The sequence below is a fragment of the Vanessa atalanta genome, chromosome W (assembly GCF_905147765.1).
Source record: "Vanessa atalanta chromosome W, ilVanAtal1.2, whole genome shotgun sequence".
Classification (NCBI taxonomy): domain Eukaryota; kingdom Metazoa; phylum Arthropoda; class Insecta; order Lepidoptera; family Nymphalidae; genus Vanessa; species Vanessa atalanta.
In genome coordinates this window covers 6,045,088-6,061,526 of record NC_061901.1, presented here as the reverse complement: position 1 = coordinate 6,061,526, position 16,439 = coordinate 6,045,088, and the positions used below count along the sequence as shown (strand labels likewise).

At 42.2% G+C, this 16,439-nt stretch overlaps 1 pseudogene; it reads right to left on the bottom strand.

The window, feature by feature from the left end:
- Positions 1 to 9,984: 9,984 nt before the first annotated feature.
- Positions 9,985 to 12,837, bottom strand: LOC125075682 (annotated as a pseudogene).
- Between the last annotated feature and the right edge of the window lie 3,602 nt (positions 12,838 to 16,439).

Sequence of the window (16,439 nt, the reverse complement as noted above, 5' to 3'; positions counted from 1 at the left end):
GACCCAGGACCGTAAAAGTGTCTGGGACGGTGTATACAGGGTAATAAGGAAAACGTCGAAAAGGAGCGAAGACCTACTCCTAAGAGATTCAGCTGGAGAAACACTACCACCTGAAAAGTCAGCTGAATTACTAGCGCGCACGTTTTACCCCGACGACTCTGTAGAAACTGAAAATGACAAACAGCGATCAATAAGAGCGATCGCTGAGAACAAAACACCGGAGGAAATTCAAGATCTGTCGGACAACGATCCACCTTTCACCGCCGCGGAACTGGAAATGGTTCTTTTGAACCTAAATCCGAAGAAAGCTCCAGGCCCGGATGGACTGACGTCCGACATATGCACTGCGGCTATAAACTGTGACAGGGAGGTATTTTTGGCGTTGGCAAACAAATGCTTGTCGCTATCGTACTTCCCCAATCAGTGGAAGGTCGCCCACGTGTGCATCCTCCGAAAACCAGCCAAAGAGGACTACACCCACCCGAAATCCTATAGGCCGATAGGACTTCTATCAATCCTCGGCAAGATAGTAGAGAAACTCTTAGTGGGTAGGCTTCAATACCATCTTCTCCCGACCCTGCATCCCAGCCAGTACGGATTCATGCCACAGCGTGGAACGGAAGACGCTCTCTACGATTTGGTTGGGCATATCCAGAAGGAAATAAGATCCAAAAAAATAGTACTTCCGGTATCGCTTGACATAGAGGGCGCCTTCGATAACGCATGGTGGCCAGCCCTTAAAAAGCAGTTGGTTCACAAACATTGCCCGAGGAACTTATACGCCTTAGTGGCATCATACCTCCAAGACCGGAGAGTCATAGTGAACTATGCCAGAGCGACCAGCGAGAAAGGAACCACGAAGGGATGCGTCCAGGGCTCAATTGGTGGACCGACCTTCTGGAACCTCATCCTAGACTCGCTACTTCACGAAATGGCAACTAAGGGGATCTATTGTCAGGCCTTTGCGGATGACGTGGTCCTGGTTTTCTCCAACCATCACACCAACCAGTTACAGGCAACAGCGGAATCCACCCTAGCTACCGTACAAGAATGGGGCATCGAGAACAAGCTGTGCTTCGCACCGCACAAGACAAATGCGATGGTGCTAACTAAGAAGCTCAAATACGATGCCCCGGTTATTCATATGTGCGGTACTCCGCTTAGTCTAGTGACTGAGATCAAATTACTGGGTCTCATCATAGACTCTAAGCTAACTTTCAATGCGCATGTGTCCGCAACCTGTAAAAAGGCGGCGGACATATATAAACAACTCGCGTGCGCGGCGAAGGTGACTTGGGGTCTAAACGGAGAAATAGTCAGGACTATATATGTGGCGGTGATAGAGCCTATCGTTCTTTACGCAGCAAGCGTTTGGTCTCCTGCAGCGGAGAAGCTTATGATTAAAAGTAAGCTTAACTCGCTGCAACGAGGCTTCGCTCCAAAGACCTGTAAGGCGCACAGGACGGTATCTCTGACATCGGCACTCATCCTATCAGGCCAACTCCCCCTCGACCTCCGTGTCAAGGAGGCTGCCACCCTTTTTAAGATCAAGAAAGGCTACTGCGTGGACCTTATACCCCCGGGGCGTGAAATAGAGCAAAGAGTGGGACCTCTACAAAACCCACATCCATCGCAACTCATAACAACAGAGTATGCATGCTTAGAGAATCTGGACCCACAAACCCTTGAAGAACACCATATCGTCGGCCCCCTAATATTCACCGACGGCAGCAAAATAGAGGGGAAAGTCGGAGCTGCCCTAACATGGTGGGATCATGGGAGGGAAACCAGAAACTCCACGTTCCGCCTAGAGCCGCACAACACCGTCTTCCAATCCGAAATGTATGCACTCCTCAGAGCTATCAAGATGGTAAGGAAATCGAAACATCGCTCTGCTAACATCTTGAGCGACTCGAGATCCTCTCTTGATCTGCTACGGAGCCCTTCAGTCACTCATCCATTGGCTCTGGAGATGAAGGAGTGCATTCGACAGATCGGAGAGGAGGGCGGAAGCGTGCGGTTCTTCTGGTTAAGGGCCCACGTAGGAACACCGGGCAACGAAAGAGCGGATGAGCTAGCGAAAAAAGTGGCCCTCACGAAAAAAACGGCACCTGACTACGATAAAGTTCCAATATCGTATGTCAGGAGGCGGATACGCGAAGATACAATCGAGGCATGCCTCGATTGTATCTTCGCGTATCCGCCTCCTCCTCCTCCTCCGCAGGCGCGCTACAGCTCCTCAGAAACCGGTTCAGTGACAAGAGCGTTCTTACCCGACGTCAAAATAGCAAAAAAAGTGGTAAGAACGTCGGTACTAACACCCACCGACACCCAGTTACTGACCGGCCATGGGGGGTTCGCGGCGTACCTCCATCGTTTCAAACTAAAAGACAGTCCTTCGTGTGTCTGCGATCCCGAATGCGATGAAACGATCCTCCACCTAATCCTGGCATGCCCAAGATTCGGCAAAGATAGGATGGAGTTCGAAACTCGAACAAACATCACCCTCACCCAGTCCTCACTCCACGTCATCATGGAGAAGGAGGATCTTAGAACACCCTTCATCGCATTCGCGAGAAAAGCCGTACAAGTGACCGCTAAAAGAAACAGCTCAAATGCTCAACCATCTGCTGCAGCCATAATACCCTCATCCTAGCACCATCCCAACATACCACTTAGCACCACATACACACCAACCAACACTAACAGAACACACCAACCAAGTACAACACAAATAATACACACCACACAGCAGACTCAACCGACGCAAACGCCAACGCAGACCACCCTGAGCAGGGGGATTCGAACTCTCACCTCCACCATGCGGGGAATACTCATGAAGAGACACCATCCTACCGCGCCCCTACAAACCACCCACTACGCCACATTTGCGGAAGTAATCCAAGACGTAGGAGAATGTGGCGTTCCAGGGATTACAGTAAAAGGCGTGGCCCTCTTCATGAGCGACGACAGAGAAAGGATGGGCATCAGTTTCTGCCGTCACGAAAGCTCGGACCGCGTGACGGTGTTGCCTGGATTGGCCCTGCTGATCAAAGGGAGCACTTCAAAAGTGAGCATTAAGCGCACCACCATCGAAGCGCTTACCATGCAGATGCCGGGAGCCTTGACCTGCCGACTGGTGCGATCACAAAACAAAGTGGTCGCACTTTTCGAATGGGAAAGGGAAACCTCATTTGCATTGGCATGTCAACAGCTCTCGGAACTCAGCGGGCGGGCCTGGGAAGGCACCCCACGGCGGATAAGCGTGGACGCCATGAGAGTTGGCTCTGAAACAGGCGACGTAGCAGTCCGCTTCGGCTGCCTGATAGCCTCTAAAATACACGAGGTTGTCATATACGAAGATAGGGGGGAAGACCTAGGATTCTTAAAACCTGAGGCCACACCATCTCTCCCTCCCCCCCGGGGCCGACAACCATGGAGTCCCCTCTAAGTGGATCCGAGCGACTACAGCAGAAGCTGGTGGCGCAGAAGCCTGCCCAAACTTTACACACCCGCAGAGAGCCGTGCTCCCCAGTACGAGAAATGGCTTTGATTAAAACTCTCCGAGATCTGGTCTCACCGAGGAACAAAGGGTCAAAATCGCCCTAACTTGCCCCCGGGCCGTCGACCTCAACAGACCAAAAAGGGCTGGCGATCAGGGAATTCCTTAAGTCCTGGGAAAACCAAAACCTGGGAAAACCTAAAACGTCACGCTCAGGGTCGACAAGGGCAGACTGGGGACAAATTTCACCACCAAAGCTGAGACCAGCGTCAAACCCACGGGACCACGCAGTGAATGCATTCATAGAGTTCCAGGCTATAGTGAGGGCGACTCGCGACATACACTTAGCCACCTGCAAGAAGATCATGCAGACCTACCAGCGATCAAACGATAAGCTGCTGGAGGTGGAGCTCAATGAAGCAGAGGCGGCCATATACAACAACGACACATCCCAGATCATCAAAGGGAAGATGTCGGGGAGGTACATGCCCGCTTACAGCGCTGCCTGTGGTTTCGTGGGCCTGGTCGAGGCAGACGGGCGAGGAGACTCCCCCATCAAGTTCCTCACACCACCTGAAGACCCAATCGTGGTGGTCGCCAGATGCACGAGGATAATGCTAGATGACAGGATACTGGGGATGGCTAAGTCCATCTCAATAGGTTCTGAAGTCGAAGCACCCCTTGTGGACTGGAAACTACCGCGATTATCTTGGATCAATGGAGTACCGTGAAAGACAACTCACATTGTCGGGAACTTCGACGAGAACACAGACATCATAGCCACCACCACCCTAGAATCCGCCAAAGATCTCCGTCAACATCTAACACACCGTTTTGGCCCCAAAGTCAAATCAAGGGTACGAACTATGGCTTCAATCCTTGTAAATGGTCTTCATGAGGACACTAGGTGCGACCGCCTAACGGTCGACGAAGCCCTCATGAACCATTTTGGAAGCATAGTTATGGCGACTCGCATAACAGAGGTGAAGGAAGTGATACTCGTTGGAGACATCAACCGGCTGCCTTACATCGACAGAGAAAATCTGTTCGAGATGAGGTATTGCCGGCCAAACCTGACCACCACCATCACATGTGAGTTGTCTTGCACATACCGATGCCCCATGGACGTCGCATACGCCATCAGAGACGTCTACAGAGCCATTTACTCAGCGAACCCCGTTTTCCACTCCCTAAAAATGGAGAGGTTCGCTGGCGTGAAAATACCATCCAACCTAACCAGAACCCTATACCTGGTCCACACGCAGGAGGAAAAGAAACTTCTGGTGGACCAGGGATATGGTAAAGGTGAAGGTTCTCGCGTCATGACCATCCATGAGGCACAGGGACAGACCTACGAGGAGGTAATCATCATCCGAACCAAAAGTGCGAGGCTCACAATACATCAAAGTGTGCCTCACGCCGTGGTAGCAATAACTAGACACACCAACACCTGTGTCTATTACACGGATGTCTGTGACGACGCAATCGGCAATTTCATCAGCCGAACGATCGGGGTCTCAGCTAAAACATTATTAGAGCACAGCTTAAAAATGGCAATACACCAGCGTAACAACACCATCGCCGAGGCTGTGCTAAATCTGATTCGTGACGGGGCAGGGTCCGCTGTTCATAGTATAAGATCGACTAAGTTAAAATAAATTCCCAAAACTATCTGTATAAAATTAAGTATACATAATTAAAAATAAGGTATAACCATAGTTTACTATAAAATAAATGTAATAAAAAAATAAAAAATATTCGTATAGAAATAAGTATATATTGTTAATAATAAGGTATAGCTACTATAATTTACTGTACAACAAATATGCTAAAATAGTAAAAAAAAAAAAATGTACAACAAAAAAAAAAATACAAACATAAAGTCAGTACGGGCAAGAGCCTCCGGCAAGAAGACATCGCCGGCGGAGGCGGAGAAGATCTTCGCTGCTCATCGATCTACAGTAGTTGATAAGCTAGTACTGTTAGAATAGTAACTACTGTAAATCCCAGTGCGCTAAAATTGTCACGTAAACATAAATTAAATTGTAAAAAAGGCACGGGCAAATGTGAGCCTGTGGATGTAGCAAAATTAAAAAAAAAAAAAAAAACATTCCGTTAGCCGCCACAGCTAGTATCGGAATACTTGGCGTTGATGTTTCGAGCCTCGTTCAGTTCCCCGGGTAACTGGAAGGCAAAGCCAAATTGGCATCAAAAAAGCTTGGTGTGCTCAGCAAGGCAAGACAGTATTTCACGTCGGCCCATCGCCTAAGACTATACAAGGCGCAAATTCGGCCTCACATGGAGTACTGCTCTCACCTCTGGGTGGGTGCTCCCCAGTACCAGCTCCTTCCATTTGACCATATCCAACGTAGAGCAGCTCGAATTATCGACGATCAAGCCCTTTCTGATCTGCTCGATCCTTTGGCATTGCGTAGAGATGTTGGATCACTCTGCATCTTCTACCGAATTTTCCACGGGGAGTGTTCCGAGGAATTGTTTGGATTAATCCCGGCAGCTGAATTCCACCTTCGGTCATCTCGACAAAATTCTAAATTTCACCCGCACCAATTAGATGTTCGTAAATCCACAACAGCGCGATTTTTAAGGCATTTTCTGCCTCGCACAACCACTCTGTGGAACCAGCGGTTTTTCCGAACCGATACGACTTGGGAACCTTCAAGAAAAGAGCGTACTTATTTCTTAAAGGCCGGCAACGCACCTGTAACCCCCCTGGTGTTGCAGATGTCCATGGGCGGTGGTAGTCGCTTTTCATCAGGTGAGCCTCCTGCTCGTTTGCCCCCTATACCATAATATATATATATATATATATCATCATGGCTGCGTGGGAATTTCGCTTGCAGACTTTAAAAAGATTCTACCAATGAATAAAGCTAAATGGAAATGTCCAAGTTGTAAACAGGCCAAAAAAAATAATAACATAAGTCCCATTACACCTAATGTCGCCAACGAAACCAATTTAGATCTTGCACAGCCCTATTCGAACTTGACTAAATCTATAATAGACCACTTTGATGAACGTTTCACTCATTTAAATTCATCTATTGAATCATTTAAAAGTTTTATAACCAATGAGTTTAAAAAAGTTACCGAAACTGTAAACGAATGGACAAAAAAAATTAAGCTCGTTGAATCATCAATTGATATGGTCATGGATCAAGTTAATAATTTTGACAAGGAAGTTACAAAAATACATAACATCGAATTAAATGAGCTAAAGAATTCTATGAAAGATTTAAAAGATAGACATTACAAGAATGAACAATGGGTTTGACGTTCAAATATCCAAATTAGTGGAGTTCCCCAAAAGAAAGGCGAAAACCTTATACAGTTTATAAAGGTGCTCGCTGATAAGTGCAATTTCCCTTTGAACCCGCTTACTGACATAAACTTTATCACAAGAGTAGCGACTAAGAATGATTCCAATGACATCAGGCCTAAACCAATTATTTTAAAAATGCAAGCTCGTTACAAAAAAGACGATTTTTTGTCATCGCTTCGAAAATTAAAAACTATAAGAGCTTGCGATATAGGATTTTCAGGAATGCAAAATCAAATTTACGTTAATGATCACCTTTCTACTATCAATAAAAGTTTATTCAATGAGGCAAAGCGAAAGTCAAAGGAAAAGGGTTATTTGTTTTGTTGGGTACTTAACTGCACGATTATGGTTAGACGCACAGAAAGCTCGCCTGTCCTGCACATCACTTCTGAAGATTGTTTAAAAAAAATCGTATAAGTGCGAAATTGTTTTATTTAAAACATAAGTTTCAAGTGTCTAATTTTATTTTGTTAGTATTTTTTCATAACTTCACTTTTTTAGTTAATGTCCATTTTCATGACTTTTTTAGTTATTACTTTATTGTTAGTGTTGTATATTCTTTTATGATTTTATTCATTTTATCTGAGCGGCGTTCATTGCGGGAATCATTTATTTATGACTTATTAGAAATAGAAACTATGAAGGATTTTTTATTACAGATATGTAATATATACAATTATTATTTGTGTTTTAAGTATTCAACTTGTTCTTAAATATTTTTTATCAAAACGTCCGAGATTTACGGACTAAAACTAATCAATTTTATAAAAACGTGCTTAATTGCGATTACGACATTATTTGCCTAACAGAAACTTGGCTTTTACCTGGAATCTTTGACAGTGAATTATTTGATGCTCGATATAATGTTTATCGTAACGACCGCGATTGCGAGCAGTTAGAAATGACAAAGGGCGGTGGTACTCTGATAGCGGTCCGTCGCGAAATTGATGTTGATGTGAGAAATGTTCAGTTGCCTATTTTTTCTAGTGCTGAAGTCACTTATATAAAAATTATAACTAAACGCGGTATTATTAGGAAAATTCTGCATCTTTTTTGTTGTTACTTTCCACAGAATAATTCTCAAACGGATTCACAGCTTAATTTTTTTGTATTTATATCTGATTTGATTATAGAAAATTCACAAGATGATATAATTATTACAGGGGATTTTAATATACGAGATGCTGTTTGGTCATTAAATAATAATAATTCAATTTATATTTTAAATCCCTCGGAATGTCTCCTTGTACATCAAATGGTTGTTTTTATGAATTTTACCGGATTACACAAATTAAATTATATTCTTAACTTAAATAACAGGCTCTTAGACTTATTACTTTCCAATCTGAATTGTAACATATCTCGTGTGGACCCTTTATCAGAACCTTAGGATGATCATCATCCTTCCCTTTGTATTGAAGATGATATGAATACCATTGAGCGAAATTTAAATTCAGCTATTCGTGTTGTACGTCGCTTTCACTGCGCTGATTATGATAAAATTAATTTTGAATTAGCAAAAGTTAACTGGCAACACGAATTTAAAAACAAAGATATTAGTCAGGTAGTTGATACGTTCTATCTTATCGTAAATCACATTATAGAGACATTTGTCCAGTCTAAGTGTATAAATGAGAGCAATAAATATCCACGCTGGTTTACGCGACCCTTGAAAAAAATAATTAATAAAAAATTAAAATTCCACAAAAAATGGAAAATTTATGGCCAACAAAGCGATTATAACAAGTTCTCTGAGATACGACTACAATCAAAAAACTTAGAAGGAACGTGTTATAATGAGTTTTTGGAACGAGCAGAGAATAATATTCGTTTTAGCTCAAAACAGTTTTGGTCCTATATAAAGACTAAAAAAGGTAATACATCTGTACCTGATGTAATGTTTTTTAACTCTCAGGTTGGATACAATGGACACGATATAGCAAATATGTTTAATTCTTATTTTCATTCAGTTTTTGAGGATAATAGTGGAAATCAAACAATGGAGCACTATACTACTAGCGCTAATCAGAATATCATCAGCTCTTTCGAGATTGTTGACAAAAAAGTGGAACGATATTTATCGAACATAGATACATCCAAGGGCTATGGTCCAGATGGAATACATCCCATTTTCTTAAAAAACTGCAGTAAAGTGTTATGTGTGCCTTTAACAATGCTTTTCAAAAAATCATTGGACAACGGATTATTACCAACTATTTGGAAAAAATCTTTAATTACGCCGATTTATAAGTCTGGAAATAAAAACGATATAAAAAACTATCGCGGTATTTCTAAATTGTCAGTTATTCCAAAACTTTTTGAAAGGATTGTCTATGATACGATATTTCCATTATTAAGGCCTCTACTTACCTGTAACCAACATGGTTTTATTAATAAGCGATCCACTGAGTCCAATCTGTGTGAGTTCTTGCATACAGTATTGAGTGCTATGGAAGCTGGTTTCCAGGTAGATGTCATATACACTGATTACTCGAAAGCATTTGATAAGATATCGCACAATTTGTTATTACAAAAACTTAACAACATCGGTATACATGGTGACCTTCTACGTTGGCTTACATCTTATCTCCGCGAAAGATCTCAAGCCATTGCTATTAAAGGATATACGTCTAGTTTTATTCCTGTGACATCGGGTGTACCTCAAGGTTCTCACCTTGGCCCTTTACTTTTTAACATTTTTATTAATGTCGTAACTAATTGTTTCAAAAATTCTCAAGTTTAATTATACGCTGATGACACTAAAATTTTTAAGATAATAAAAAATAATCAAGACTGTTTTCATTTACACAAGAACTTACTTCTGAAAAATCGGGAAATTCTAATACTGGGGGACTTGTCAAAGCCTGTTTTAATGTTTCGAAACTTTTTTGACACTCTTCAGTCCAAACAAATCGTTCATATTTTCTCGTTAATTTATTTAAGGGATATGTTATTTCGGCAAAATTTTTGATAAATTTTCGATAATAATTACAAAACGCTACGAACCTTTTAACTTCGTCAGTATTAGTAGGTATGGGATATTTTTGTAGGATTTCGATTTTTGCAGGGTTAGGTAAAACTCCATCTTTTGAAACTAAATGTCCTAAATAAATAATTTCTTAGAAAGTGACTACCACCGCCCATGGACATCTGCAACACCGGGGGGCTTGCAGGTGCGTTGCCGGCCTTTCAGGAAAGAGTACGCTCTTTCCTGAAAGGTTCCCAAGTCGAATCGCTTGGAAAAACCGCCGGCGAAAGCTGGTTCCACAGAGTGGTTGTGCGAGGCAGAAAATGTCTTAAAAATCGCGCTGTTGTGGATTTTCGGACGTCCAGGTGATGCGGGTGATATTTGGAATTTTGACGAGATGTCCGAACGTGAAATTCAGCAGCCGGGATTAATCCAAACAATTCCTCGGAACATTCCACGTGATAAATTCTGTAGAAGATGCAGAGCGATCCAACATCTCTACGCAAAGCCAAAGGATCAAGCAGATCGGAAAGGGCATGATCGTCGATAATTCGAGCCGCTCTTCGTTGGATACGGTCAAATGGAAGGAGCTGGTACTGGGGAGCACCCGCCCAGAGGTGAGAGCAGTATTACATGTGAGGCCGAATTTGCGCCTTGTATAGTCTTAGACGATGGGCCGACGTGAAATACTGTCTTGCCTTGCTGAGCACATCGAGCTTTTTTGATGCCAATTTGGCTTTGCCTTCCAATTGACCGCGGAACTGAACGATGCTCTAAACATCGACGCCAAGTATTCCAATACTAGCTGTGGCGGCTAACGGAATGTTCTCGAATCGTGGAGATACGACAAATGGTGTTTTTTTTAGCAGTTAACGCGCAAACTTGCGTCTTTTTGGGGTTGAAATGGACTAGGTTTAGCCGACCCCAGTTCGAGACTTTGTTTAACGAAGACTCGATTTCAGACACAAGTTTGTTCCGGTTTTCTTCGACGTTTTGCCGAGAAATATTAGCACGGCCGGTGTATGAGGTGTCTACGGTGCTGTCATCTGCATAGCAGTGAATGTTACTGATTTGCAACAAGTCATTGATATGCAGAAGAAACAGAGTGGGTGATAGAACGCAGCCTTGTGGAACACCAGCATTGACGAATTTTAAGTCAGAGCATGCACCGTCGACAACGACCTTGATGCTCCGATCTGCCAAAAAACTGGTAATCCGTACTGGCGGTCGCTAATCAGCTGGTACTCCTCTAGGTACCGCAGGAGCTGGCAGTTTATAATGGACTCCATTATCTTGGAGAACAAGGAGGTGATGGCTATAGGCCTATAATTGGACGGGTCTGACCGGTTGCCCTTTTTAGGGATCGGATGCACCAAAGCAGTCTTCCAGGAGTTCGGGACGATGCCGAATGCATAGGATTGCCGGAAAAGACGCGTTAAGACCGGCGCCAACTCGGGAGCACAAGTCCGTTGCACGATTGGAGGAATGCCATCGGGTCCACTCGACTTATGAATATCCAAGGAAAGAAGTGCTTTACGAACTGCACTTTGCCGGAATTTAACCTCCGGCATCGTGGTATCACACCGCGGGATTGTTGGTGGTGACTTTCCTCGGTCATCCAGAGTTCGCCGCGAAGAGAGAGCCTAAAAGATGAGCCTTCTCCTTCGCTGTATGGGCCAATGACTCACCGTCCTTGTGCAGAGATGGTAAGGAAGGCTGAAAAAAACTCCCTAAGACAGCCTTGGCGAGAGACCAGAACGCACGTGTTCCTGAAGGGAGGCGCACCAGTCTCTCGCCAATTCTGCCAATGTACTCCGTCTTCGCCTTAGCGATCACGTTTTTGAAGGCAGAGTTATATTCCTTTCTGAATGCGCTGGTATTTACATCACGAGACGCTGATGCGATAGCCCAGTCTTGGTAGCGTTCCCATTTTCGGCGCGAAGCCGTTTTGCAGAAACGACCAAACCAGAGCTGTGACTTGCCACCGATGGGGACCGCAGAATACGGAATGAATAGTTCCATACCCTGAAGTACCACATCGGCGACAGAGTCAGCAACAACGCTCGGATCATCCGGCGAGAAACAAACCTGCCCCCATGGGTAGGAGGCAAAGAAGGACCGCATCCCATCCCAATTTACTGACCTGTAGTGCCACACTCGGCGCAAGCCCACGAAACGAGGTCATAAGTACCGCGCAACCGGCACTGTACTTCGGACGAGACAGTGGTCCGACGAGCCCAGAGGGGGATCGACGTTAACCTGGTAGCCATCCGGATGGGAAGTCAGCAGAAGGTCCAACAGGGAAGGTGTATGATCTTCCACGTCTGGTATTCGCGTTGGCGAGGTGACCAGTTGTGTCAAATCATATGCTAAAGCGAAGTCGAGAACAGATCTACCCGCATGATCGGTAGTGCGCGATCCAAGCCATTCGGCATGGTGGGCATTAAAATCGCCAAGTATTACGATCTCTGCGGATGGGATTTGCTGCAGCACGGAATCTGTAGCCATTTGGACGTGCTCAACCAGTCGGTCGGTTTCGGCATTACCGCTATGGGACCTATAAAGGCACGCGTAGATTCGCGGATGGTCGTCGCAGTCTACATGCAGCCAGATAATCGATAGGTCCTGCCTTTCAAGGCTGCCGAGGCGTCGAGAGCAGATATCATCTCTGACGTAAACGCACACCCCAGCTCGTGGTACAAAGGAATGTTCCAATTTGTACCCGGGGTAAGAGAGAAAAGTCGTATCGGCAGGAGAGGATATCTGGGTCTCGGTAAGAAAGAGCAAGGCCGGCTTCGCCGTCTCAAGGTGAAAGTGAACGGCGTTCAAGTTGGAGTTGAGTCCCCTTATGTTGCGGAAGTCCACGGTGAGGGTGGTAGGGGTTGCCTTATGATGCCTGCTCCGCTGGCCCCGAACAGTGGTGAGCGCGAAATTGCCCCCCCCCCCCCCCGCAGAATTCGGAGGGCAGCCTGGGCATCCCTGCTCAGGTTTTGTACGTCCTGAGCATGGATGCCCAGAGAGGGATTCTCCACCGCAGTCGCTGATGGTACCCTCCCGGGGTATTAAAACCAAATTCTGCACTACCATTATGTTTTGGGGGGGAGGGGGATCGGGCCTCCGGGACTCTCACATACCGGACGAAACGCAGTAGCATAGCTACCACTTCACACCGATTTTAAGTGAGAGAGTGGTACTTCCCCGGGCGTGCCGGCCCATTCGGCTGCAACCCGAAAGTATGCAGTGTGGCACTACCACGATATATAATTTTTTAATGTTTCATTTCAAATTTCAAACATTTTTCCTCCTATAAGGACGAGGGGAATGAAACGCTCGAATGTTGATATACGACTACTTTATTAACGTTACTGGTGTGGGTTTTATATTATGATGGCACTAAACATGTGTATATCTAGATAGATACCACACCTTCCCTCTCAAAAAAAAAAAAAAAGAAATGCATATATTTCTTTTTTTTATGTTAAAACTGTATTTAAATCATCATATTATTGACATAGGTACAACATTAAAGAAATCATAAAAAAAACTTAAGACTATTATTATAATTACAAAAAAAAAATTAACTACAATGTGTATACATATCATATTATAATTTTTTACGTATATTTTAAGGGTAATACAATTTCGTTCGATTTTTGTGAATCACATAATTTTTTCCATCTTTCAATATTTCAACATTTGGTGAACAATCTTTAATAACTAAATATGGACCGGAATAAATTGCGCTGAGTTTGTTGCCTGTTTCTTCTTTAACTAATATCAAATCATTGATTTTAAAAGTTATAGGGTTCATTTTAGTGTCATATTTTGATTTTCGAACAATTTTACTATTTATAAGATTTTCTCTTGCTTCTTTTTGTGAGGTTTGTAGGCGATATTTTAATTCTAATGGATAATCATCATAATTATAGAGGGGTTATAATCTACGGTATTTGTTAAGTTACTAGGTAAAGTACATTTTTTGCCATAAACTATATCGAATGGGGTATATTTTGTTTCACGGTGAACGGAAGTATTATACGAGAAACACCAAAAGGGTAGCCAGGAACTCCAAGACTCGGAGTGGTTGTCAGTCTGTATGCGTAAAAATGCTCCTAAACTCTTATGGGAATTTTCTAAAGCGCCGATGCTCTCATGATGGTATGCTGTGGAATTTATTTTTTTAATTTTTAATAAACTACATACCTCTTTCATTACTGTGGACATAAACTCGGTACCTCGATCTGTGGCTATTTCCTTGGGTATTCCATGTCGAAGAATGAAGTTATTTACGAATGCCTGTGCAACTTCAACTGAACTCTTAGAAACTAACGGATATGCTTCTACGTATTTAGATAACTCACATTGGAGTGTTAATATATATGAATAATGATTACTATCTCTATCTAAAGGTCCTACAATATCTAAGAATTTTTTTTCGAAGGGAGTTTGAGCTGTAGAAGTTACAGTCATAGGCTCCCTAACGGGTATAGAATACTTTTGTTTCTGGCATTTGTCACAGCGTCTCACAAATGCTGTTATATCTCGTTCGATACCTGGCCAAAAGTAATATTTTTTAATGTTATTCAACATCCTCTTAATACCCGCGTGGCCACTAGTGGGGAGGAGATGAAAATCATTTAATATTACTCTTTGGTCGTCTTTGTTGTCAATTCTTTCAATTTCATTTAACACAATAATTCTTGGACCGGGCCAATTTTCAATACTATTAATTTCATTTATTACTTGCTCTATAAATTTATTTTTTTCTTTACATTTTATGAAGTATACTTCGTTAATATTTATTTTTTTACAAAAATCAGACAGCTCCCTCACAAATTCGCCTCGCGATAATTGTGATCGAATAGCTGGATTTATATAAATTGACATTTTCTTTAAAACGTATATAAAAGTTCTAGATTCGCATGCGATTTCATTGTCCTTTCGTAATTTTTGTAATAATAATTTGGAAGGTATTTTGTTGGCGAGTTCACTCCCTACTCTGGAGAAAAATGAATTAAAACAATCACAAATTTCCTCAATATCGGTCAATATAGAAGATGATTGTAACATTGACGGTATATGGTTACTATCCTTTTTATCGCAAGTTAAATTATTAATAAGTTGCCACATTTTTAGGGGATTTTTCTGATATTTTTTAATTTTTTTGTAATAATATTGACTTTTTGCTGATTGTATTTTTGAAAAAACAGTGTTCCTTTGCTGCTTAAATTCCTTCAATAGCTTTTTATCTTCAGGTGCTTGTTTTAGGTTATGCCACAGTTGATTTCTTTTATTTATTGATGTAATTAAATTTTTATTTATCCATTCTTTACACGGCGGTTTTAATACTTTAATTTTTATTATTTTATTATTAGCAATTTCACGCTTCAATAAGGCTTCTAATTCTCCATACTCCGTAATCATGGTTTTACCAATAATATTTTCAACAGACTTTACGAGATTCGTGTAATTTATTGATTCATATTGATACCTCTTTATACGCTCTGGTTCTTGTTCTGTTCTTTTAATCTCAAGGTACAATTGTTTGTGGTCAGATAAAGCTGATTCAATAACAGCTAGATGAAAACTGTTTTTTGTTAGATTTGTACTCACATGGTCCAGGATTGTTTTTGACGATGTTGTTTCTCGGGTACAATATTCATTACTGATTTTATTCAGGATTTTAATATTGTTTTCTTGGAGGATATCTTTGTAGTCTTGAACAGATTTTTCTTTCCTGAGTAGATTCAAATTAAAATCGCCAAACACGATTACACGGTTCCGTTTATCTAGAAATTGATTGTAGTTTTCAAGAAATTCATGAAGACTAGCCGTAGGTTGTTTGTAGATGACACCGACGTCAAGGGAGAGTGTTTCTAAATGTACCCACATAAAGTGGTTTCCATCATCATATTTTTCATGCACCATATTATGCTTGAGATTATTGTGCACGTAAACAGAAACACCTTCGCCCCTTGTATTCGTTCTAAAGTTAAAATAGTGCGTATAGTTTGGGAGTCTGAGTCTATTTCCTTGAACCTCATCCTTAATCCAAGTCTCAGTGAGTACTAAGACATGAATTGTAGTTTGAAAAGACTCGTTCACACATCTCAATTCTTCTAATTTTCCGGGCTTTACTAAACTCCTTATATTAGCATATAGAAATTTTAAAGATTTATTAGTAACAGTCACTTCATCGTATGTTTTGCAAACTTCGTGTGTAACGTAGTTGTTTTCTTTTTTATGTATCATATTTTCTCTTTGACTCAGTTTTTTGGCTGCTGTTGTATAATTTTTGGACATCCTTTTATATATTTTATAATTAGATTATTTTCTCCATTTGCTGTACGATGACGCAATTCTTCTCTCAAATTCAACATGGCTTGTCTTTGACTCAGTGTCTGGTCTGAGTAAATTTTGATGTTTGGACCAATAAGGTTAAATTTGCTTTTAAGTATAGTTTTTGATGTTTCTGAGGATGAAAAGCATACCTTAAGCGGGCGTGTCTTCTTTCCATCGCATTTACCTAGACGTAATATTTTTGTAGGTTCAGAACAATCAGTGTGAATGGTAAGTAACAATTTCTTTACTTCTGATCTGTCCAATTCTCTTTTCTTCTCCATGCTATT